This window comes from Oryzias latipes, chromosome 16 (assembly GCF_053564925.1).
Source record: "Oryzias latipes strain Hd-rR chromosome 16, Olatipes_Hd-rR_3.1".
NCBI lineage: Eukaryota > Metazoa > Chordata > Actinopteri > Beloniformes > Adrianichthyidae > Oryzias > Oryzias latipes.
Genome location: NC_136252.1, coordinates 8,224,509 through 8,248,890, shown reverse-complemented (window position 1 = coordinate 8,248,890; position 24,382 = coordinate 8,224,509). Strand labels below are relative to the sequence as shown.

Genomic DNA, 24,382 nt, shown 5'->3' with positions numbered 1-24,382 from the left:
ATAGTGAGTACGTTCTAATTATGCGGTTCAGATGAGATCTCCTCTTGTGGTGAATTCTAATTTTGCTGGCGCCTTTGTTGGTGTGGGGGTTGACTGTCTGCACTCAGCCTGTTTCTGCGTTGGAGCTTTGCTTGTTCAGGGAGCTAAGCACACTTTGGGGAGGTCAGCCTCTTAGAGATGAAATGAATTTGAGCTAAACTCCTTTTGAACCGATAAGTGCAAAGCATCTCTGATGGTTTCATTTAAGCGATTCAGTCTGCAAACATCTTAGGTTGATATTAGAAGCAGCAGAGATCATACGCAGATGAAGGGCCATACTCCGCTTTCTACACCCCCAATTCTTTCTTCGGACTTTGTTTAATGTTGTTAGAGATGCATTCATTACCATTGTCATTACCAGTTTATCTCAACGTGATGCTGTTGCTGCTGGAAGTCGTCTCCGGTCAAAGTTGGTCAAGCAGAAAATCGGATGAATCTGGTCAGCATCCAAAGCTCCAGTGCTGATTGTGAGCAGGAGTATCCTCACAGGCCCTTTTAGAAGATACATCTGTTGCATAATGTAGCTGTCTGCTCAGCCAAGATACATGGTTGCTTTTATGTTAAAGTCCCTCAAATCTCTGAGTAAGCAGATTTTTGTGTTTGGCTTTAGTCTGGCATGTTTACTCATTTAAACTTGGAGCAGGGGTTTATGTTGTTATGTATGTAACATTTTGGTCTCATTTCATAAACTAAAAAATGTTATTAATATATGTGAGGCATTAAAAATGAAACATTTTAAAGGTAAATAGTGTTTTAGCACACATAGGACTAAGTTACTGATGAAAATGGTCAGGTAAACTGAAGGCTGGTTCTCCTCAGGGTTGTCTGAGGAACTCTGGAGGGTTGTCTTGATTCTTACAATCTCTCACATTCTTGACACCCGTCATGTCCTAAAGCTGGCTGAAGTTGCTAAAACACCAGCTTTTGAAGGAAGTCGAGAGCTTTCAGACTCACGCTGTTCTCCCTGAACTGTGAGCACGCTCTGTAAGCTGTTTCTCCATTTCTGTTTTTTAGAGGTTCATTTTTAGAACTAATGTTTGCATGAACATAGTGTTGCCAGAGTGGCATTGTTTTGTTTGTAGCCTTGCAAACAGGGTTGTGTTGAATAATTTATGAGAATATCTGATTTGTAAATGACGGAAAACATAATTGAGAGCAAACGAGAGGTCAGTCTTCCAGACAAAGTGCAGTTGACAGATTTAATACTGAAGATGGGATTTCTTTCCTTTTAGCTGACAGTCTATGTTTGGTCGTGTATAGGACAGGAGCTGCGCTGCAGGCAGAGGGCAGAGTCTGGGTGGGATGTGTCTCACCGAGGCTTCAGCGCAGCAGTCCGGGGGAGGTCTGCTCTTTTGGTCAATGAGCTTCTGCAGAGTAATTGCACATTGATGTGTCCTTCTGCAGGCCAGGCTTTGACTTTGGACTGATCATCTGCATCAGCTTGGTCTGCAATAATCAATACAGGAAATGGTGGCAGGTCAGATGGATTGACTGTTATTGCGGCCAAATCTTAACGTCCATTAGCCCTTAGATGACAGCTGTGAACTCCCTTTAAAAGTGCATGGGCGGAATTTGTAATTAATCAGCCGTTAAATAAAATCCAGCCATGCCTCAATGTGCTTTTAGCTTCAATAAAACTAATTGTACAAGCCTTAAAAGCATGAGTCATAGGAGTTAATCATTAGCACTGGCAAGCGTTGACCTAGATGAAGCAACCACATGAAAGCTGGCTTTAACCAATGACTACAGAAATCTGCCGTTTGTTAGCACTAGTGGATCTCCTAATGAGACATTGATTAGCGGCTGTCGTCTCTCCAGTCCCTATCTTGATGGGAGGCTGTAGCCCTGTGGCATTTTTACACAGCCACAGCAGACGCTTCCTACAGGGCCGATCATGCTAATTTATTCTAATGGGGGAGTAATACGGCACGCAGCTTGCTTTGCTTGTCTCCCCGGCCTCAGAGAGACCTGTCATTAGAGGCACATTCACTGAAGACATTTTAATAACCCAACCAATGAGCCTCCATCCAGAGCCACGGTGGATAGTGATCTTCCATTAAACGCGTTGCAGTGAGTGCTTCACTCAGACCGGGGATGACTCATTGCTCATGGTAATGTCAACGCAGAGAGGAGAGGGGACAAGGACAATATTTACTCAGTCTGGACAAAGCTGCTTGTCCCTTTTCATGTCGCTATCTTAGGAAATGATCTGTATTAGAGTAGGAAACGGAAAGATGAATAATGGAGGAGATGAGGAGGAAACATGGCACAGTAAAGGCAAGAAGGGTCAAGGATGTAAAAACAAAAGGTTAGGAAAGAGGATAAAGAATCATTGCTGATATTTATAGCAGGATAACGGTGTTGTATAGAAGTAATTTGTTTTTTCCCGCTCTCCCTGCACTTCTTGCTGCTCATTACCTGGATCAGGTGTGCCTAGTCAGTCAGACCACGGACACACCTGAGTCAGTTAATCCACAGAAAGGAAGGGAAGGGAGAGCTGAAAAATGATAGGGTGGAAGTATTCGAGGACGAGGGTTTAAAGTATATTTAGGTTATGAAATGATTATCTCAAACATTAAAATACAGCATCAACAGGGATGGAAATATCAAAGAAGGGTGACAACGCTAACGGGATTGAAATAAATGTAGAGAAATGAGCGTGAGGGTAGAAGTGGAGTGGAAAGAAGGGAAAGCAAAGCAAAGAAGCAGAAAAATCAGTTTAGAAAAAGGCAAACTGAGTGAGGAAGGGAAGAAACGGGAGAGACAGATAATTAGGAATGGAGGAGTGAACCAATAATTAAATGGAAACGATGAAAAAGAAAGAAATGTTCAATGAAGTGAGGAAATGAAACATATAGAAGATAAAAACAGGGAAGTGGAATGAGGTTGGAACATGAAGGAATAAGGGCTGGAGGGCTGCAGATCCACACTCACAGTTGGCCCGCTCGCTGTGGACAGAGGTGAACGCGATGTGTCCAAAGCCATCCACTGGTTAAGTGTGGCATAAGCGCTCTTATCTGTGTTTTTCAGGGCTGCATGGTGTGCTCTCTGCCTACACGAGCCCCTTTCTGGCTCTGTTGTCTCCCAACGTTAACTACATGGAGACAGATTATGACTGTGCCGCAGAAGCACTTACAGGCAGGAGACGGTCTCTTCTTTAAACCTGTTAGTGTGGCTGCCGCAGGAGAGTCTTCTCAGCGAGTCACTGCAGCTAATGGTTTCTCGAGCTGACCTGCCTCCCTTCACACAGTCATATTTTTCTGCCTGTAGTACTATTTTGTTCCTGATTTTTCCCACTGTCATTTTTTCTTCCCCCTCCATCCTGTCCATGTATTTGCTGCATGTTTGGCTTGGGGTATTTGGGCGATGAGTAATCAGTCTCACTGACAACACTAACTGCTTTAAATTCTGGCAGAATCCTGGATTGGGAAATATCTACCTTTTTTTTTGCATTTAGGCTCTTATAGGGTGGACTTTTTTATTTTCTGAAATCCAGAGGTATAACAATCAATCAACTTAATTGATGAATTGATTTGGATTTCTTTGATCCAACCAAATCGATCTGTCTGAGGCAAGTTGTTAATCGAATAATCCTAAACCAATTATGAAATCATTTTAAAATGGAACAAATCGACGATATCGATCTTGGAAAATACCATTTGGAGTGAGAGATGGTAGGTTTATTTCACTGTAACGTAAAAACGACCAAGTGCATCACAGAGGACAACACACATGTGATGACATCAGCAAAACTGATCAACCATCATTCCAGTCCAATGTGTGGAAACACTTTGACTTTACCAAAGTCATGTGACCATACAGTGTGCTAGAATGTTCTAAGAATTTTCCCTTTGGATTCTTTGGATGTGGAAAAACAACAGTGGACTGAACTTCAGGAAACTAAAATGTGAATGGATTTGACATTCATTCTTGTTTACTTGTTTGTTTGGACTCACATTTAATTTACACTTGATTATCTTGAAGAAATCCCAGGAATGTGGAAAAGTTCACCTGCACTGTTCAGTAGCAGGTATTTTTCTCTGAATGTCATTGGTTCCCCCATGAAGAGTCTTTTCAAAAACAGTGGTGGACTTACGGCTTAGGTCTTGTTTGTGCGACAGTGCAGTTCACCTGCAGCAGCTGACATAGGAAATACTAATGATCAGGGCGAGCCTCAACACCCAGAGATCCTTCCGCCCTGCCACTGATTACTCTCCAGTAAGTTATTCATTGGATTCCACAGCCAGCTGAAGCCACCAAACTTTGCTTGATGTGCAGTTTTAACAGCGTGCCTGCAATTCCATTAGCAGCAGTTCAATAGATCGAAGGCGGTGTCACGCCAGGCGCTAAGTCGCATTCTTATTGCTCCTTTTCTTCGTATTATTGGGAGGGTGGGGGGAGGGGGTTCTCCTGAGAGCACAGGCTTGTAGCAGCAGTACTTGTCCTTTAACATGGTGCTTTGTTAGCCCCCCTGCAGCAGCAGCTCACCTCCACCATGATGTGACAGGAGGAGCTGATCATGGCAGAAGCTAACAGCTACAGCCGGCGCCGCAGGCCCTGAATTCGTGCTGCTCCTTCTGTATTTGTCTCAGGTGGCGCATCTCTGGTGTTTACACATCCGGATTGTTGCCAGAGGTGACAATTGCATTGAACCTCTGCTTTGTTCTTCATTGGAAATGGGGTGACCTGCACTCCTGTACTAATGTTCTAAACAGGAAAAACAATTCTTTAAAGTGTGTTTGCTGATTCAGTTTATTGATCAATGGTTGCGAACCAAGACATCAACTCTGAGGCAACAACTGTTTCCTGTCTCTAGAGAGGATTTGTTGCTCGGTCATTAAAAAATATATCTGGTAATTCTACACCATTTTTCGCCATTTCTTAAGGGGATTGTATTATCATAAATCGTGTATTCAGACTGGACACATTTGGTTCACTTAAAGTGAACCAGAGTTTGTGTCCCCCGATAAACTGGAACAAATATTTAGTCTGAATGCACCCAAGCGGACCCTGGTGAGGGGTCAGGAACAGCTCTCAGAATCATCTTTCCAGGGGTCCCGTAGAGCAAAACTGTTTGTGCACATTTTATCTATGGGCTTGCTGGAAGTGACAGGTCATAGCAAACACTTCTACATCATGTAAGGGTAAATAAAGGTGAAGTAGGTGAGATGTAGTGGTATCGTACAGATATTTCAGTTTTTCATTCCCCTCTAGTGTGCAAGGAGCCCATTAAATGGTAAATGGCATATACTTCTAAAGCACTTTCTTCCTTCCTTGAAGGCCCAAAGCGCTTTTCAGTCACAAACCCATTCATACACTGGTGGCGGCTCCGCTGCCGAACACTGGTGCCAACCTTCCACCAGGGGCAAGGTGGGGTTCAGTGTCTAGCCCAAGGACGCTTCGACACACTTCGATTCCCGGGCAAAGCGGGAACCGAACCTGCAATCTTCCAATCAGCAGTCGACCACCCTACCTCTGCACCACGGCGTCCCATTAGTGCTCTTCAAGTGATAGATGTGCGCTCCTTGCACAGCCTGACTGTTGGAAATAAGACATTCGGAGTGTAGTTTGTGTGGACATTCTACGGGCGACCAATGGACACACATACACCCTGTGCATGGGCGTGGTCAGTAAGGGGCCAGTATTCGCAGCTTACTAAAGACTAGAGTGTGCCATTCGAGCACTGATATGATATGATAGCGTCACCTGTATGTCATAAGTGTGTTTAACTTACATTATTCTAACATGTACTTCTCAATCCATTTACCACATGCATGACAATGGTACGATCCATTTTCACGACGTCCCTTGACCCTCAAGGGAACTGCAAGACACACCTGCAGCCGCTCCTCTCTATGACCCTCCATGGGCCCAGGCAACCTAAAAACCCACAGAACCCGTAAAGGTCAACCACCCTAAATTCTTTTAAAATGTACTAACGTACCGGTATATTGTGCTGGTGGATACATATCCTACACCTTCAGCTCCTCACTGCTGTTACTGCACCTTCTCAGACTTCATGACTGCCTGTCCATGAGTGATGGTAAAGTGCCGGCAGATGAGATTAGGGCAACAGAGGGGACAATTAAGAAAAATCTTTATTTGCCAGCATCGTATCTGCACCCTTGTAAATTGTCGATCAATTAAGCAGATCGGCTGTTCTGACCTTTTACTAAATACTAAACGCCAATAAATAATACAGTCAAAAATAACTGTGTTGGCTGTAATACCCAAATGCTTCATTCTGAAAACGAGTAGACTGACTCAGACAAAAATTTCTTTTTATCTTAAACCCCTTCTAACCTGAATCTGTTTTCAATTATATAAAAATTCTTCAATGTTTTTTCCATTCAAAGTGATGCTAAATTATTAGACGTCCTGGATTTAACGATACGTTACAAATTAGCGACATATGACATGAAGGACTTAAATTAGTCGTTAAACATCTCATCCATACCATCTAGCTTTGATCTGAAAACAAATATCAATGTTTTGGGAAATGCTGCATCATGTTTTCAGTTTTGTCTTGTATTGTGGAATGTTTTTTACTCTGCACAAAGCCAGTGAACTAGAAGCTGTGCAGGGAGAGTCCCCTGTTAAAATGTGGGCATCAAGGCTGATTGATTCAGATTACCATGCAGAAAAAGGATCTGAAGGAGCTGTTTCCATGCTGTCCTCCTCAACCTGTTGGATCTACCGTTTGCTTCATGATTCCATCAGGATTTCTCTGGAGTTCATGGAAGCACGTTCAGTTGAGCTGAAGAGCTTTAAGTCTAAGCAGCTTATTTTTCAAATGGCAATAATTACCTCATTCTCATTAGGAAAGCCTAGATTGATCTTCATATTAGAAGGCGGCTTCTCCAAACAGCTCCAACAAAGGCAGAATAATAATCAATGTTTTCCCACTACAGCTTCTTTTCTCCAACTTTAAAGTTTATCCTATTTTACTTTATTTCTACAAACTGTATTCATTTATTTTCATTTAAAGAAGATTTTTAAAATATTTTTTAAAAACATTTTATTTTTTATCAATCTGAGTTTATTTTTTGACTTGGTAATAAAAAAGCAGCAGGAGGGTCTTTCAGAGTTTTGCAGCATTTTTGGCATAAAAGCTCATCTAACATAACCCATAAGGACCCAGACCTCTTTTTTCTTAAAAAATAAAATTATGTGTATTTTACCACAAACCAAGTTGACCACAGAATCCATTTCTGATAATTTTCTGTGACACAAATGCCACCACGGGTTCTTATGGGTTGTCAAAATAAAATAAAATAAAATAAAATACTAAGTTGTGTAGAAATGGAGCACAAACACCCAGTGAGTCATTTTTCAAACTATTGTTGTTGTGAGGAGCTCATTCTTTGCTGTGGTGTGAAGGAAAACCTTGTTTGTTTGCACATTGAATAAATTGATTAAATGCCAACAAGGATAGAAAATATTATGAGAAAAAAGTTGCTAAATATGTTAGGAGTAGTCTTTTCTGATTTTTTTTCTTTAATACTGGCTAAGAGGAACAGCACATGTAGAGGTTTTGGAGATAGAGAAGGTTAGTTAGCCGTCAGATGCACAGGTGAGCGCTGGAGATTTCCTGAAGAAGCTGCAGTGGCTAAAGACATCATTGGTGAGTCGCTGCGAAGAGCGTATGACCTCACCAGATTCCCCAAGGCCAAAGAGGTGGGATCTGGAATTCCTCTGACAGGTGATGACCGACATAGAGCTGCGTCTCCATTATGAGTATTATGAGACTAGGACTCCGGACACTCCACAATTTCCTAGGCGAAAGCAGAGGAGGAGAAACACAGGTGAAAAGAGACAGACAGAAATCCCTGACCCAGGCCAAAAAAAAGGTTGTAAACATGAAAAGCTAAAAGACTTAGGCCAAATCTGAATTCTTCCCCTACCCTTACGGCTTCTTCCTAACTCTACATTTAGCCCTCCAAATGGAGAGGTATGCAAAAATAGTGTGAACAGTGAATTCGGATTTGGCCTTAAGCTATGATTTGCTGAAACATGAACTGACTCAACGCACCGGCAGAGAAGGAATGAAGCTGAAGGCCTGTAATACAGTGAATGATCAGTTAACAAGAACAGGTAAGTGGAGGCAGACTGAATGAAAACAGAGGAAAACAGTGAAAGCACAGGACACATCATGGCAAGGCCAGACTGAGATGATTCGGACACGTCCAGAGGAGAGACCGTGACTCTATTGGTAGAAGGATGCTGAGTCTAGAGCTGCCAGAGGAAAACCAAAGAGGAGGTTTGGGATGCAGGGAGGGAAGACATGAAGGTAGCTGGTGTTAGAAGAGACGATGCAAAAGACAGGGTTAGATGGAGGAAGATGATTCACTTTGGCGACCCTTGAAGGGAAAAACCCGAAGGAAAAGAAGATGTGCTTTATTTATGTATTCATTACAGAATTTGTGTATTCACGACTTTTCTATGTACTGCTGATCTTTCAGTTATAAAAAAACTTTTTAAAACCCTATTAGTATTGATAATTTCTATCTTTTTCCTTCAAACAGCTGTGGAGTGGTGCAGCGATGAGGTGACTGAGGGAGTAAAACTGAATAAAGTTTCAGCTATTGGTCACGCTCCAGCAGCGGCACCCACAGCCATGCGGCTGCGTTTGCCAGCAGCGCTGCTTGTGTGCGCTGAGATAAGCTCATATTTGCCTTGGCAGCACGGGCTGGTCACGCAGCACCAGAAGGCAGCTTCCACAAATCCAGAGGAGGGTCTCTCTGTCGCCCCCCTCTTCGTCTTGCTTCCTCCCTCTTGGTCGCACCTCCTCAGACATGTCTTTGTGGAGCTTTTCGTTTCCTCCTGCCCCATCAGCACTTGACATTTCCTGCTTGCCTGCAAGATCGATATTCACCATTCCTGGCTATGGTTTTGCTCCGTCTAACTTCCTTTTTCAAATAGAAAACGAAAACGTGTCCAGCTTTGACAGCCGGTTTATCATTAAGAGTAACATCAGGTTTTACCCTACAGATTTGAAGTATGAAAGGGAACAGACGGTAAGTGCCAGCTATGACAAAGCTGCCGTCATTAAAACGACCGATATTCATGTATAAAACTGTGAGTGCTCGTGACCAAAAGGAGCTCCTCATGGAATAGTTAGTTTCTGCGTGTGTTGGGCTTTTGGCAGTTTGGGTATTTTGGGTGCGCTCACTAACACTGTTAATCCTGGGAAAGTGCTGGTGCCCCCCGGATACCACCATCTGCACCAGCTATTGGTAAGAAAAGCCTGACAACAGTGTCCCTCCAGGGCTGCATTTATGCAGAAAAATCACCAGCTGAGGTCAAGTTGTGGGATATGACACATTCCGTCTTTAATTATGCCTCGAAATAGAAATAAGATGTGATTGTTTTAATTGTGTTTCGCATTACTGCCTGCAGTCTTTAGTGTAATGAAGACGCAGCTCATGTTGCAGTTGGGAAACCAGAAGGTAGTTGGTGTAGAAAGGGGTATTTTGGGCTCATCTGGTCTTCTGCGCATAGTCCACAGGAGCTGTGAGGGCCTTCAAAGCATTACCACAAAGGTCAGCGCCTCACAACACAGCGATGAGGCAGCTTTGGTGCTGAATTAATGGCAGGCAGAAAAAGTCACCAGTTTTACCAGATGGTGACTCATTCCCTGCCTACTATTCTCGGGCTCCTGTGGCACCATCACCCAGACTTCTGCAGATAACAAATCGTCTTTCTTACGTGAGGATGTAAAAGTGAATCCATCAATATAATTGACCTAATATTAAACTTAAGTAACTTTTTTCCTCTGATGTACAATGTTCACCTTTCGGCATTTCCCTGCAGGGGTTGCCACAGCGAATCAGCTTTCATTGAGAAGCAGAGAGCTTTTACGCTGGATGCCCTTCCTGAGCAACCCGTTATTTTATCCGGGCTGGGGACCAGCGCAGGAAGAATCAGACTTGGGTTCTCTCGTGGCAACGTAGTTGGGCAGTAGAGTGAAGGGCATTGCCCATGGACCCACAAGCTCATCGTCCTCCCTGGGAGTTAAACCCTGATTTCCCATGTGCCAGTGCTATGCTTAACATTCTCAAGATTAATGACCATTGAATGTATTAGAGAACTGACCTGTGTGACCCCCTTCCCTCTCGCGCTCCAAACAGGAAGTACCTGCTGGTTCCAAGAAGCCAAAATCCCATGGACTTCTATAGAGAAATAAAAAATTCAATTGGTCAGAATAACCATTCTTGCTCTGATACCTTTTTTTATCCTCTTTTTTTCACAGTATTCTTTCTGTAGTAGAAGGTATAAACTGACTAGTCAGATGACTCAATAAAGTAGGGAATGCCCGCTGGCCCCCACGTCCAATGTTTAAAACATTTGATTGAAAGATTCTCCAGAGCATGGACTCTGTGTTTCCTGTCCAGAGTAGTTTCAGTTTTTTTCTGCCTCATACAAGCACCTCAAAGGATAAACAGGATTTAGTTCAGCCATAAAAGACAGTTTTTCTTCCTGCTTGCCGTTTTAATGAGACATGACAGGACTGAACCAGCTCTGTGCTTTCACACAGCTCTCTTGTCCTTCATGCCTTCCACAAAGAAACAATAGATGGATTCAAGTGTACTTTACCTTCAGCTTTACAGCAGCTAAACTCAGCTTTTTTCCCCAGCATCCTTTGCTGCCATGTGCATGAGTCAACACTGTTAGATCTAAATCGCTGCTATGACTCACAACTTCGCCTGAAGCAAAGGCAGCAGAGATTACCAAGGTCGCTGTTTGTTTGTTGGAAGTCAGAGCTCTGTCTCCCCCTCTGGTCACCGGCGGGAACCGTCTGAATGTACTTCATCTCCCAGCAACCCCAGCACACAGTTTCTGGATGCCACACACCTGACTTTTATGTGCAATCACTCACAGCATACGTAAGCATTGCACTGAGCCTCACTCAGTGGGAAGTATCGTTTGTGCCACTCTGCCTATATTACCGAGCGTTATATCCAGGCCTGATCCTCTGATTTCCTGTCCCTGTTTTGTCTTTGAGAACAATTGGAACCAGCTGTCTGCCCGTTTAGTGTCGTTGTTGTTCTTCCTTTTCCTCTTTTTTCTCTTTTTCACGCAGCAGCAAAAACTGTTTCTTGTTGCAAGATGGCAGTGAAGGAAAGAGGCTAAATTTACTGCAGATATACTGTAAAGGATCTGTGGCTTGAATTCCTTGGCCTGTCGGCGTAATTACCGTATGTTGGCTGGAGTCTCACTGTGGCCCTGCTTTTGCTGGGCTCACTTTATAAATGCCACAGAGTCAGTAATCTCACCGTTTCCCCACTTTGTTTGGAAAAAGCTCTAACCATTCTCTGGCCAGAATTGATTACATTTTGCTCAAATGAAGAGTAAGCAGTTTTCCTCCGTCGAACCCCTGGACCAGCCTCTGCTATTGATTCATTCTACTGCAAAGGATAAATAAGATCTGCCACTTCACATAACTGTTGATATTTGTTTCTCTTTAGCTCCTGACTTTATTGCCTCTTATTCAAAATGGATCCACTGTTTCCTTGAGTTTAATGCGCATAAAAGAAAAAGAAACGCAAGAGAAAAGTCAGTTTCTTGATTAGATCTTTGGATGGCTTTAGTTTTAGAGCAGAAGTGAAAGTAAAGTTTAGATGCTTAAAAACAATACTTAACTGCAAAAAGGGGTAAAGCTGTACTTGACTGTGCTTTTACATCGAGGTGACATGTCAGTTCATCTCATTAGCTGTGTTTCCCCTGCCTATTAAATTGCACAAATTGGATTTGGAATAATAAATGCAATGAAAACACTTTTTTTTTAGGATTTTATGAGTCACATGACCAACAACCTTGGGCGATGCACAGCGGGCGCCATAGGAGGTCCCACAGCAACACACAGCTCATATAAAGTTGAGCGTGTCATGTTGAATTGTTGGATCCACAGCTCCTCTGTGAAACCACCATTTCCCAAAATGGCTTCATTTGCAGCCACTCCCACGTGGAAGGAGCTCGCCGCTCCACGGCCTGATTAAGACGCAGACGTCTCCTTTGATCGATTATGATGAGCGCTAGTGCCGTGGCAGAAAACTGAATGGATATGCTGTCAATCAGAGTATTGTTCACATCCATGGCCATGTTTTTGAATGACTTATCGTGTGAGTTGGTACGGGTTTATTTAGATAATTATGTTCTAATGCAATTACGTGTTTTTTTCGACATTTCTAGAATTTTGATAACGGACCAATGTAATATTAGAGATGTAAAACATAAGTTTGAGCTTAAAGATCCGCTCCGATTAGAATCCTGTTTTTGGTGTTTTTAACATGTTCTTGACATTAAATTGCATTTCAGAGTATTTCTTTATTCAAATCCTTGTGAATCAGGAGAAGACTAAAAAAAATACAGTTGGAAAAAGAGCTTGTTTGTGGGGTAGAAAATACAATGGGCGGGCCAGCTCTCAGCAATGGGGAGGGAAAGGGGGGCGGGTTGCTCTCGGCCAACAGTCCCGCCCACAACTCAGAGGCAAATTCCTGTCAAACTTCTATTGCTCTGCAGAAACATGTCCTAGAAAACTACTTTTTTTTGTCTTTGCCTAAAATCATAATTAAAAGACACTGGGAATGCTTTGAACAGGTAACAATAAGATTGAAATGGGACTTTAAACACAACTGGAGTAGCAAGCTGTTTACTGTTATTAGCTTACTATTTTAGGTATTTATCCACAATATTTACAGTGAGTTTCTGCTTTTCTGTATCATTTCTGATCAAACAAAAGGGAAAAAGTTAAGAGTTAAGGTAATAAAAAGACAGATGTAATACCAACTATTGTCGTTAATTCTTATGACAGATGTTCCTGTGTTCTGTTTCTGTCTCATCCTCTTTGATCCCAGCCAATCACAGCAGGTCACCTTTGCACAGTCTGCTTGTAGCGAGATGAACATTAAAATGCATTTAAATGAATTTGGCCCTGTGAACGAATCAGGACTCACAAACATTTCTTAAGTCTTAAATAAATGTTTTGGACGCTTTTTTTTCATTCTTTCTTTGTCCCCTTCAAACAACCTTAGTTGTGAATTTGTGTTTTATCAAAATAAATGAAATAAATTAAATGTAAACAAACGCATTTTACATGGATGCATACTTATTACTTAGGGCTGCACGATATGAGTGAGGAAAACTTGTGATGTGCGATATTAGTGATCAATATTGCGATAACGATAACTTGCGGTATATGAACAAATAGTAAAACAACCAAAAACATCATTCCCATTTCATTCCAACAGTTTAAAAATTCTACTCCAAATGAACCTCGTCGACATGGAAGACGAACCTCTAAGATAAAGGGGCTCCATCCGGTTGGTCAACAATGTGAAGGCGCCCATCCGATTGGTCAAATGCATAGATGGATTTATTTGATTCATTAAATACTTCAAGCTGCCAGAAGATGTTTTAGCACATTTAAGGTAACCATTTATTGCAATTTTCGACATCTTTTGCGATATGCGTATTACACAGTTTGATGTCGCGATAACAATAACTTTGCGATATTTTGTGCAGACCTATTATTACTGCAAACCCGTCTATAACTGGTGAAAGAAGGACGCTTTGAGCACTGTTCTTGAAGAGTTTGAGTTCCTCAGTGCCGAACATGACAGAGGAGTAAAGTTGGGTCCAAACTGGAATGTTTTAGACTTTCTTACAACTCATCTACACCCACCTTAAGCGCTCTGCTTCTCCCCCCTCGGCAGCCTTCCTCAACATTTATGCTTCCAGGGTGACGTTTGCAATGCAGCGCTTTAACCAAGAGGGAGAATAGCTGCAGGATAAGATTTGGCTGGCCAGTGCGCTGCCCCTCCGCATGGGTCACTGCTCCGAACATTCACTGAACGCCACAACTCTGGAAAAGTATCGGGCAGAAGCAAAGCAGCAGAAGCTGCATGCGTGTGGTCTGAATGCTTTCATCTTTTCTCCCAGTGGTTTTGTTGTTCAGAAGATAGAAGTACAGTGCCGGCCTGGAAGGGGAAACATGTAAAGCCAACTCATGTCACTGGATGGTCAATTAGGGTCCATTGGCTCATTTATGATGTGTTTTTTGAAAGTGTCTCCTCTAAAGTCGGTTTGTTGTTTCTTTAAAGTCACTCATTAAATTGTCCGGCATTTTTGCAGCAGCCAAAATGTAAATTCACATGCATTAATTGGTGCGTCATGTTTCCTGAGTCTTCTATTGTGACTGAAGATTCCCCTGTTTCATTATCAGAGCAGGTCTGCTCGTCAAACTGCCACTCTAAGGCTTTCTGAGAGAAAAGCTGCTGCACCTGCAAGAGGAAAGGATCTGTGCAAGTCTGTTTCTCACCACGGACCTCACAGGCCACTGTGGCATTGTTCCTGTAGGACACATATGTCAAACTCAAGGCTGAACATGGCACTTAAGTCATCATCAAGCGCCTAAGAAAGGACCTTATCCTAAGTTTGATACATCTTTGTACGAATGTATAACTGCTGATTGTATTGTTTTGTGTATTATTCTTGCTTTGATTGGTTGAAATAAACCATTTCAAATCCAATCAGAATCAAATCATAATAATATCTGGTCACTGTTGGAGTGGGACTGCTAGCATCTATAGTTCACTACAAATCCCACAATGCACTGCTAACGTGTTGGCACATTGAAAGTCCGTTCGAAAGCCTGTGGGAAGGAATCCTAGCAAAGTTGAAAAAAAAGATCAGGAGTGTCAAACTCATTTTCACTGAGGGCCACATCAGCACAGTGGCTGTCCTCAGAGGGCCAGATATAACTTATACATGTAACTAAATGTAATGAAAAATGAATGTAACTACTCCCTAATAATAAATTATTTATTTACTATAACTTTTTAAAGTGACAGTTACAGTTGCATAGTAAACATATGTTTACATGTTACTTTGGCATAAATCCTTTTAAATTTGATTTAAATTTGATTTTTGAATTTGATGAGGTTATATGGACAGTGTTTAAGTCCTAATGTTTAGTTGCCCAATCTGATATTTCAAGTCCGATTCCCCTTAGATATGAATAAATACACTCCAATTTTTATTTTTTATTTTAAGAAATTAAAAACTTTTATGCTCTCACATAAAATGACATGGAGGGCCACATTTGGCCCCTGGTCCTTGAGTTTGACACGTGCTATAGATAAACAAATCATCACACAGGAATTTTACCACAGATGAACTCCTTCATTTAACCCTGAAAGCCTGACGCCTAACGCTGATGAACGTTTGACACCCCTGTTATACCCCTGATGACTCTATGTGACTCTATGAGCTCCGAACCCAAAGATCACATGACAGCCTCCATCAGAATTATGTTTATTTACTCCAGTATATCATGAACAGACAGCTGAATCTGAAAATGTTTGACAAGTGACAACAGATTTGTTTCTTTGTAATGAATTTTTAGAAATCATGTTGAGCTTTTATAATATGAACCTCTGCTCTGAGTGCCTCAGTTTTTGGTGGAAAACCCTGATTTAGACCATCAGGGCCCCATTTCCTCCTGTTGTCCCAACAGCTCCTCGCATGTTTACAATAAAACAACAGAAAATACCAAAATGTTTCCAGACAACATTCTTCTCTCAGCTTCTACTCATCTTCATCCTTTGTTTTCTTGCTTCCATATGGAGGGGTGACTCCTGATGCAGTGCGCCAAAGGTGTTTCTTTATGCAACGTAGAATATTTAAATGTTTAAACAGTTTCTTTAAACACAATTTTGAAGGATTCCTTTAAAATCCAGATTACTCCCTAAATTAATGACTGGTAACACTTTGATGGTCTCGGCTGCTTCGTATCTGCTGTAATTCTGTTTGATTGATCAGCGGCATTACGATAAAAGTGGTTTGTCAGAACTTTGTACAAACTGTATCATTTCTCTAAAATATTTAATTTTGGAGACCATTTAGGAAAGAATTTGGAGCTTTTTAGAATGCAATCATAAATCCATGCTAAAGTAGGTGAAGTTAAACAGGGATGTAACTCCTCTTCAGCCCCCCCCCATGAGAAAAAAAGGACTCTGGTTTCTTCTCCTATGGTTTTAGACTTTGCAGTTTGTTGTCACATCTTCTGAGCGGAACTTTTTATCATCTTTTGACCAAAGAGCACAACAGGAAAAAAGTGGAGGGGCTAATTTGGAAGGGCGGGTGCCTGCTAACCGAATGCACTGATCTGACAGACAAAATCTGCCATCACTCCTTTTCCTCATCCACAGTATATAGACGTCAGATTAATTGACATCACATCTTCATCATGCTGCTGCTTTAAAGGTAGTTTTTCTCCACTTTCATCAACTCAAAAACTGTCTCAGTCAGCCGCTGTGTTGTGGATTCCTTGTTACGTGGCTGCGCTGCAGTGAAAAGCCCTTTGAGGAGTTTGCTAGAGTTCTGCACATTCATCTATTTTCTGAACCACTCTCTGGGTTGTGGGGTTGCTGGAGCCTATCCCAGCTACTGTTTGGGGAGATGGGGTAGACGATGAACAGGTCGCCACTCTGTTGCAGGGCCACACAATCACACTCACATCCACACCTAGGGGCAATTTAGAGATAGTGTTGGAGCATGTTTTTGGACTGTGGGAGGAAACCAGAGAGCCCAGACAAGGACATGCAGACTCCACACAGAAAGGTCCCAGCGGGGATTTGACCTTCATGCTGGGACGTAAGAGGGCTAACCACTACACCACTGTGCAGCCCCCACAAGTTTCTCATGAGTCCTTAAAACATCCCACCAGCGTGAGAGCCGGAGTTCTCAGATTGTGAGAAACATGAGCACAATTTGATCTGCTGAGTCTGAACTTGTGGCTAAATAAATGTCGGTAACCGTCTTTTTATTTGACTTATCTGATACCGTTCTTATTGATACACTGTCAAATGTTGCTGGAAAAAGCTTCTCTGATGAACTGGTGTGACTCGTCTCTCTCCAAAGTTGATTACATCTTCATTGCGCTCTAATTGACTCCCGTTAACTGCTGTGGACTTATCCGTGTGATTACATCCATTTAGCCACTCAAACATCTCAGATGATGCTTTATGATCCCAGTTCACAATTTAACCAACAATTTATCCATCTCCTTCAGGAGGAGCGATTCATTATCCAATCTAGGGTACTTGTGGACTGACATCAGGTGATAGATGGAGGCTCTGCAGGGTGAGGATGTTTCCAAAGCAGCAGAAGATGCTGCTTTGGAAACATCCTCGTTGGACTTGGGTCTGCCCGTCTTACTGCCATCTCCGGTGTATCTGTTTGCATTCTGACTCAGATGCCTGTCTGGGGCAGAGAGGCATGCGTGGAGCATCCTTTGGTGCAACTGAATGATTCATGAGAGGTGTTTTAGGGTAATGATGAAATATACGACTGTATCTGTGTTTAGAAGAAAGCAATTAACTCCTGGGGAAGAGTTCAGCTGGGATAATAAGGTGGATGCCGACACAACAGACTGTCTTTTGTTTGTTTGCCTGACAGTGTATCAGTGTTATGGCTCCTCTTTCTGTCTTCCTGTCAGGTTTATTGTGAGTTTAACCTTCAGCACAATGCTGGGCTTCATTATTTTAATAAATGGCTCTGTATGAGGAGAGCAGTGGTGCATGTCTGATGCATGTCCCCTCTCTGCACTTACGTCTCTTTTTTTTCCAGTCCCCCACTACCCTTTGTGTCTTCTTGCTTGCCGTTCCTCTCTCGTTCTGCACTTTAAAGCATCTTGTGGGGGCTCTTCGGTGGCGGGACATCATTAAGGCTGAAAAACAGTGTCGGCGTGAGAACGAGAAGATGAAAACGCTGATAAGCGGACTTGTGCAGTCTTCCAGCTTAGCCGGCGGTCATCTGTCGCTTAGGCCGGCCAGTCTCCCGTGGCAGCTTCAGAGACCCACAGAGGATGGATGACCGCGGGCAGGTGCAAAGGAAGCAGCGTTGAAAGATGGTCTGCTCTGATGTCGCCACTCATCGATCACCACCAGCCACCCTGTAGATGAGTCCGCAGAGAGTCGACAGGCAATAGAGGAGGATTGAATTGTAGGGACAGCGGGGCAGGGTCTCTCTGGATGGCACAGCGACGCCTACTCATTTCTCGTCCCCGCTGAGAGCATTAGCCTGAATCCAGAGGCTCGGCGCCACGCTCTGACTTTATCTGTTCAACTGATTCAGAACATTTTTTCATGCAAAATGCTCATTTGCCTCCGTCTGTAGAACTCAACGTGTAGAATGTTCTCACCAGGACTTCAGGGGAGATTAAACAGAACATGGCTTCTCTGCTCACACGTATCAAAACAGGAGAGAAGAATCTTTCCCTCAGTTCAGTTTATTCACACACAACATCACACCAAGCTAGATTTATTATGCTGGGTATAGCCCACTTCCTTCTAGATTATTCCAATATTGTAAAAACAGTTTTTATTTAGTAATCCCAGAATTCAGCAGGAAAGGGGCTACAGTGCTGAAGAAAATTCCTCTAAATGAAAGATTCAGAAAAATCTCAGTAAGACCGAGCATCTGCTGTGACGCATCAGACTGAGAGGATGGGAAAGAGACAAACCCAGAAACACTGGAACATCTGCTGTGATGGTCGTTGGTGCAGGAATGAGAGAACAAGACGTAGAAAAAAACAAACGTCAGTTAGAAGAAATAAGAAAAGATGTTAAGAACTGCAACAAGGACAGGATGGAGACAGACCAACATCTGTAACGGAGCAAAGAAAATCAGGTTTTGAGACTAAACAACCTTTTCTTTTAAACATAACTCATCATTTAAGAACTATCATTTAAGATTCTCTGGAGTTTACAAACATCCTGAGAGTAAAGAATTACAGAAGTTTGATCAAATGCATTAAACATTTTCATGTTTGCCTCAATTATAATGAATAGTAAAAAGGCTTAACGTGAGTTTCCAAATTATGAAAAATGTTTAATGTCCCACTTAAACTACGTTTCTATCTATTGAAAAAGTATTCCCAATGGTCTTTTAATAATGATTATGCTATTTTTAGCCCAAATCTAAAAGAACAATGTCATTTCATGGACATAGTTTCTTCAGAGCGACAGGAATTCATTAGAAATCACCTCTGAGTTGTGGGCGGGACTCTTGGTGCACAAGTAAGCCTCTGCTGATATCCCATCATCCCTTTGTTTACTCTAGCTTGCTGACCCTGCTTTGATAATGTTTCTGTTAAAAATATGTGGTCACAGCATTGGATTACTTCAGAAAATGTGTTCTGTCTTTCATTCCTGACGCATAACTTTGATCTTTATCAATGTTTACTTTGTAAAGCAGAATTAGGAAGAAGAACAGGCCTTAATATGAACATTTACCTTGCAACCATTGACAGTAAAATAAGAACTGGACTGCACAAACCCCTCCCCCCGGCATTCCAAACAGGAAGTACATGCTGGTCCCAAGAAGCCAAAATCCCATATAGAGAAATAAGCAGCTGTTACTCAGTCATTCTGCTCATCAGAATAATCATTCTTGCTTTACTACCTTCAATTTACATCTTCTTGATTATCCTCATTTCTTTCATGATGTGTTTGCTGTAGCGCAAGTTATTCATGTTATAAACCGACCAATCAGATGCCTTTATAAAAGTAGTTTGATTGACAGATTCTCCCTTGCCCACTTTCGTGGTAGGGGTGTGGCCTTCTAACATGCTCACTCCTGATTGGAGAGAGTGGTTGCCATGGGAAGACGGGGTAATCACAGCTTACTGAGGACATGTGGTTCCAACAGGGCGAAGGACATATCGCAGAAAAATGGCGACTGAATTGACTTTATTTGGTCGGAGCACACAATTCATCCAGTTATATGTTATACAGACAATGCTTGTTACACACAGGTTCGTGGCAGTTGTCAGAATATTTTTCACATAAAAATACTTTTTTTTAAAGACATTTGAAGCCCTTTCTTTTTTTGGTGAATGTTTGTTTTAACGTTTTTAAAGAAGCCACTAGAGAAAGTTTAAATGATACTATTTACCTGTAGTTTTAAAAAGATTTAGTTCACTTCCCCTGTAAAGATGCAACATTAAGGAGGAGCTTAGAATTGATTTTAAAGGCATCTGAAAATGTTTTTGTCTTTTCTCGTTCTCCATTTTTAAATTAGGAATTGGAATTGAGTTGTTGTTTTGCATTGTTGTGAATAGTTTTTTGATGTCGACTTAAAGAGATAAAATAGCTTCAACCTAAAAAAAATAAAAGTTTAGAGGCAATACTGGGAATGCAAGCTTAGAAAAGAATGGCCTTTGTTTCTTTATAGAAGATTCCCTGAGAGAATGCGCAAAATGTTCCTTTTAAAGACCCTCTGTAATAAAAATGTTGTTTTTGGTGTTTTGAACTTGTTCTAATAGCAATTTTCTCATGATGGGGGACATTTATATAGAAAATGAAGCATAAACTAGCATTATAAAATATAATAGATCCAAGATTTGCTCATTTATTATGTTTTTCATTTAACTGTCTGACAGCCAGTGAGAAATGTAACAGATAAAACCTCTTTAAAAAAGTTTGTGTAAATAAAATAATATCCTTATCTGTTTGCAGCTGGAGCACAAAGCACCAAGCGACCTACATTCCCTGCTTCCTGTCTTCATGCTAAGCTATGTTTATAGTCTTCTGGCTTTAGCTGAATAACTTTTAGAGGGAAAACAAATCTTCTTATGTTACTCTCTAGAGAAAGTTTCTTCTTTTTCTTTCCTTTCTGTGGTCTAGGAGCGATGAGTGCAAATGGTTTCCTGGCGACACATCTACCTTCGTTCTAAAGGACAGGTTGATCAACTTGACCTGCTTGTTTTCTTTGCTTTTGGAAGATAATTTTACGGTTGGTGCTGATTTATCTGCAGTGGCTCATGACACGAGCAGTGCGGCTCAAGCGTTTCTAAGACGATGTGGGGGCCGAAATGTACTGTGTTCTTGAAATGCAAACACAGAAAGTAAAGGACGTTTGAGTGGCAGCAGTCAGGCGTTTTCATCCAAAGCAGAGGAAAATGAAGCTTGTCTTTTTCTTCAGATGAAACGGTGATTCATCTTGGCTTTGTCTTGAAGAAGAGCCGCGCTGCGTTTGATTCGTGTCGCCCTCTCATGAATATTTTGGTCTTGTTACTAGTGTGAAAAACATGTTCGTCTGTTGTGCAGACGAGCTCTGGAGGAGCGAAGCATCACTTTTCCATGGAAAGCCTGAGAGAGGGCGGGATTTTCCGACAAGGGCTGTTCAACACCTGTGATTGCAGCGATTGTGCGAATGCCTCCGCCTGATTCCTCCCAACAGCAAACTGTCTTCAGCGGCCAAACAGCGGGATAACTCATCACTGCTGTCAGAACATCTCGCATGTCTCCAGAATTCCACTGATAAGCTGCTTTATGTGGGTTCATTTGTGCCACATGAGTGAGCGCGGCTGCATTCACGTCGGTAAACAGGAAAGACCAGATTGGAAGCGTGTGAAAGAAGTGCTTGCAGTGTGTGCACACATGTGTAAAAGAGGCCTTTCACTGCTCACTCCTGATGTTCACGTCAGCTCAGCTCACGAAGCATTTTGTGTGGGTTTTTTGACGGCAGGGAGAGCTGCAGCTCCCCCCTGGCTGAAGTTAGTCTCCCCGAAGGAAAGCACTCCTAGACGTTAGCCCACCAGGATCAGGAAACACCTGGAATTAACTCTCACTCTTTAGGATCTTCTTCCAAGTGATGGCAAAGCCATGTGCACGAGGCTCTGAGCTTCTACTTGCTTTGCCTGCTTAACAACATTACTGTGTAGAAGCTATTGTGTGTCTTTTCTCCTTACAGGATTTGATACGATACCTGGTCCACGAATCGATACAGAAAAGATTTAACTAACTTTGTGGCGGTACAATACAGCCCACTTCTTTTACTTACCCCTTGTGCTATCCTATGACCCCACCCTTACATTGACGTGTTCTCCCTACCATGACAAAGGTGGATAAAGGTGGAAAGATTTCATGTAATCCATGGACACCAGTGAAGATCACAAATCATTGAAGGAAAAAGGTTCAGAGCACTGTCTATTGGGTCTAGATGACCCAACTCCCAATGTTAAAGTTCTTAGGCTAGCACAAGGGTTAAATGGATACTCTCTGGATATGTATTATCCATTTAGTGTGTATGACCATAAATGAAAATGTCTTTTAGCAGAGAAACTCATTTTGTTTTTATTTCAAGTACCAAAAACCTCATGTCTAAGGACATAACAGCTTCAAACATTCAAACCGGCATTTTGGGTCTTTTAGACAGTTTTGTTCTTTCTGGTTAAATAAGAGTCTCATTTTAATTTAGGTTTTGTTTGAAGTGCTGTGAAAAAAAGGTATATGTTCAATGAACACCATACACATTCCTCACTGTGGTTCACCTTCAGCCAACTGGAATTGGTTCCGCTTGGTAGAAGTAAGCCTGTGATTGGACATCCTTTGCTTGCATCACATGTACAAACAGAAGCAAAGCCTATCTCCAAATTCTTTCTCGACTCACTACATAATGCACTATGCAGTGCGTTCACCATTTTGTAGTCCTGTCCGAATCTACAATTCCAAAAATCGAGTGCTCTAGAAATTTCCCAGAAGTCTCTGCGCAAAACCAGTTTGTACCATGCTCACTAGATTGGCAAATACAGACCACAATGCATTGCGTTTGAACATTTTTTGCAACACAAAAATATGTTTAAATGTATTTTTTAAATAAATCATTAATGATTTCATCAACAGAACACAGTGTATTCATAAATAGTTGTTGTAAGACGCTCGTATTGATCAGATTTTCACTTTGTGCAATAGGTGACATCATAAAAGTAGTGAGCAAGGTGTCCAATTTGCTTTTACGATCCAGGGCAGTAAAGTGCCACACTGTATAGTTTTTTAGTAGTTCAGGAGTAGGGAGGGAATTTCAGACATAGCCAAAGGGAGCAGAGACACAACAAGAAGAGAAACGGACAAGGTTTGACAGAAACTGATTAGTTACTTCCAGATTTAATGTTTTACCTTTTTACTGACACAATCTTGCTCCTTTTCTGTGGTTCTCAATTGATACTGCTGGTATTCCCAGTACTAAATCAATTTTTTGATACATATCTGTTATCCTATACATCCCTAGCAGAAGCACTTCCAAAAAAAATCTTTTCAAAAGAAAGTGTGACTCACTGAATAAATTATTGTTTTGTGCACAAAGGTCTCTGATTATGTTGTGACATTTGTACAAAAAAAAAATATATATATATATATATATATATATTTATATATATATATATATATATATAAGGTTAAAATAAAGTGATGATGAAACATGAAAAAAATCTGTTTCTTCAAAACTTTGCACACAGTCAACATCTGGAAAAGAGTTTGCAAAGATTCCGAAGAATACGAGGCTACAGGGAATAACAGCTACCTCGGGGTCTCCAGAGTCTCTCTAATCATCTCTGAAGCCCATATCAAACACGCTGGCCTAAGTAGAACAAAGTCCCTTCTATAATTCCCATGCAATAACGCTCGTGTAGTTGGATGAGCACAGAGGGAATTCTTCCATTTTCTCTCTTTGGTCACACAACAGCTTAATTAGAGAGTGAAGGAGTTCTCCGGGAACACAGATTTTTAAGCGTAGATTGTTGTTGAAGCGTGTGGTTCACTGCGTTTCGCCTTCCTGCTGAAGGGGGAAGAGGCCAGTCAGCTTCTCTCTGAGGACTTTATTGATGACTTGATGACCGCTCTGTGCAGCTGAACAGCAACACGGTAGATCAGACTCACACAGGGTCCATTTAGGGAGCAGGGAGGAGGCGAGTCGGAGAATAACGGCAAGTGTGGCAGCTGGTTCATGTGGGAGGAGAGGACCAGATGAAATCCAGCTGATAGAATGTCCTTCAGGTGTCTCATGAGTCAGCATGACTTGTGTTTAATCTGACTCAGAAGGTTAGGTTGACCTGTTTTCATGAAGCGTTTTATCTTCCATCAAGAAAATACTTGGTTGTTTTGATGGATTACGTGTATTTAAAGTATGTTTTTATTGTGTGGCTATTGGGTAATCTTACCAGGTCTTTCATTCATTTTCTACATTATCAATCAATGATTTTTACATATCGGTTACGTTGCTGTTTACTGAAATCGTGAATAAAGGTTTTCTGAAGATAATCAATCATTAATAAGCTCTGGATTTTGTAACTTGAAAAGAATCTTTCTGATCAGAACCAGATTATAAAAAACTATGTAAAACAAAAAAATGAATTACACTCCTCTCCTCTCCACTCCTCTTCAAGCAATACATCAAGCTCTACTTGTGTTTACCTAATGATCACTATATTAAATTAACCAAATGTGATCTAAGTGTCTTTTTTTTGTTTTAGTTTCATTTTTTTAATTACATATGTGGA

At 41.6% G+C, this 24,382-nt stretch overlaps 1 protein-coding gene across 9 annotated transcripts in view; it reads left to right on the top strand.

Moving 5' to 3' along the window:
- oxr1a (oxidation resistance 1a) overlaps positions 1–24,382 on the top strand; it is a 203,846-nt gene that overhangs the window by 98,358 nt on the left and 81,106 nt on the right. The window lies entirely within an intron of this gene.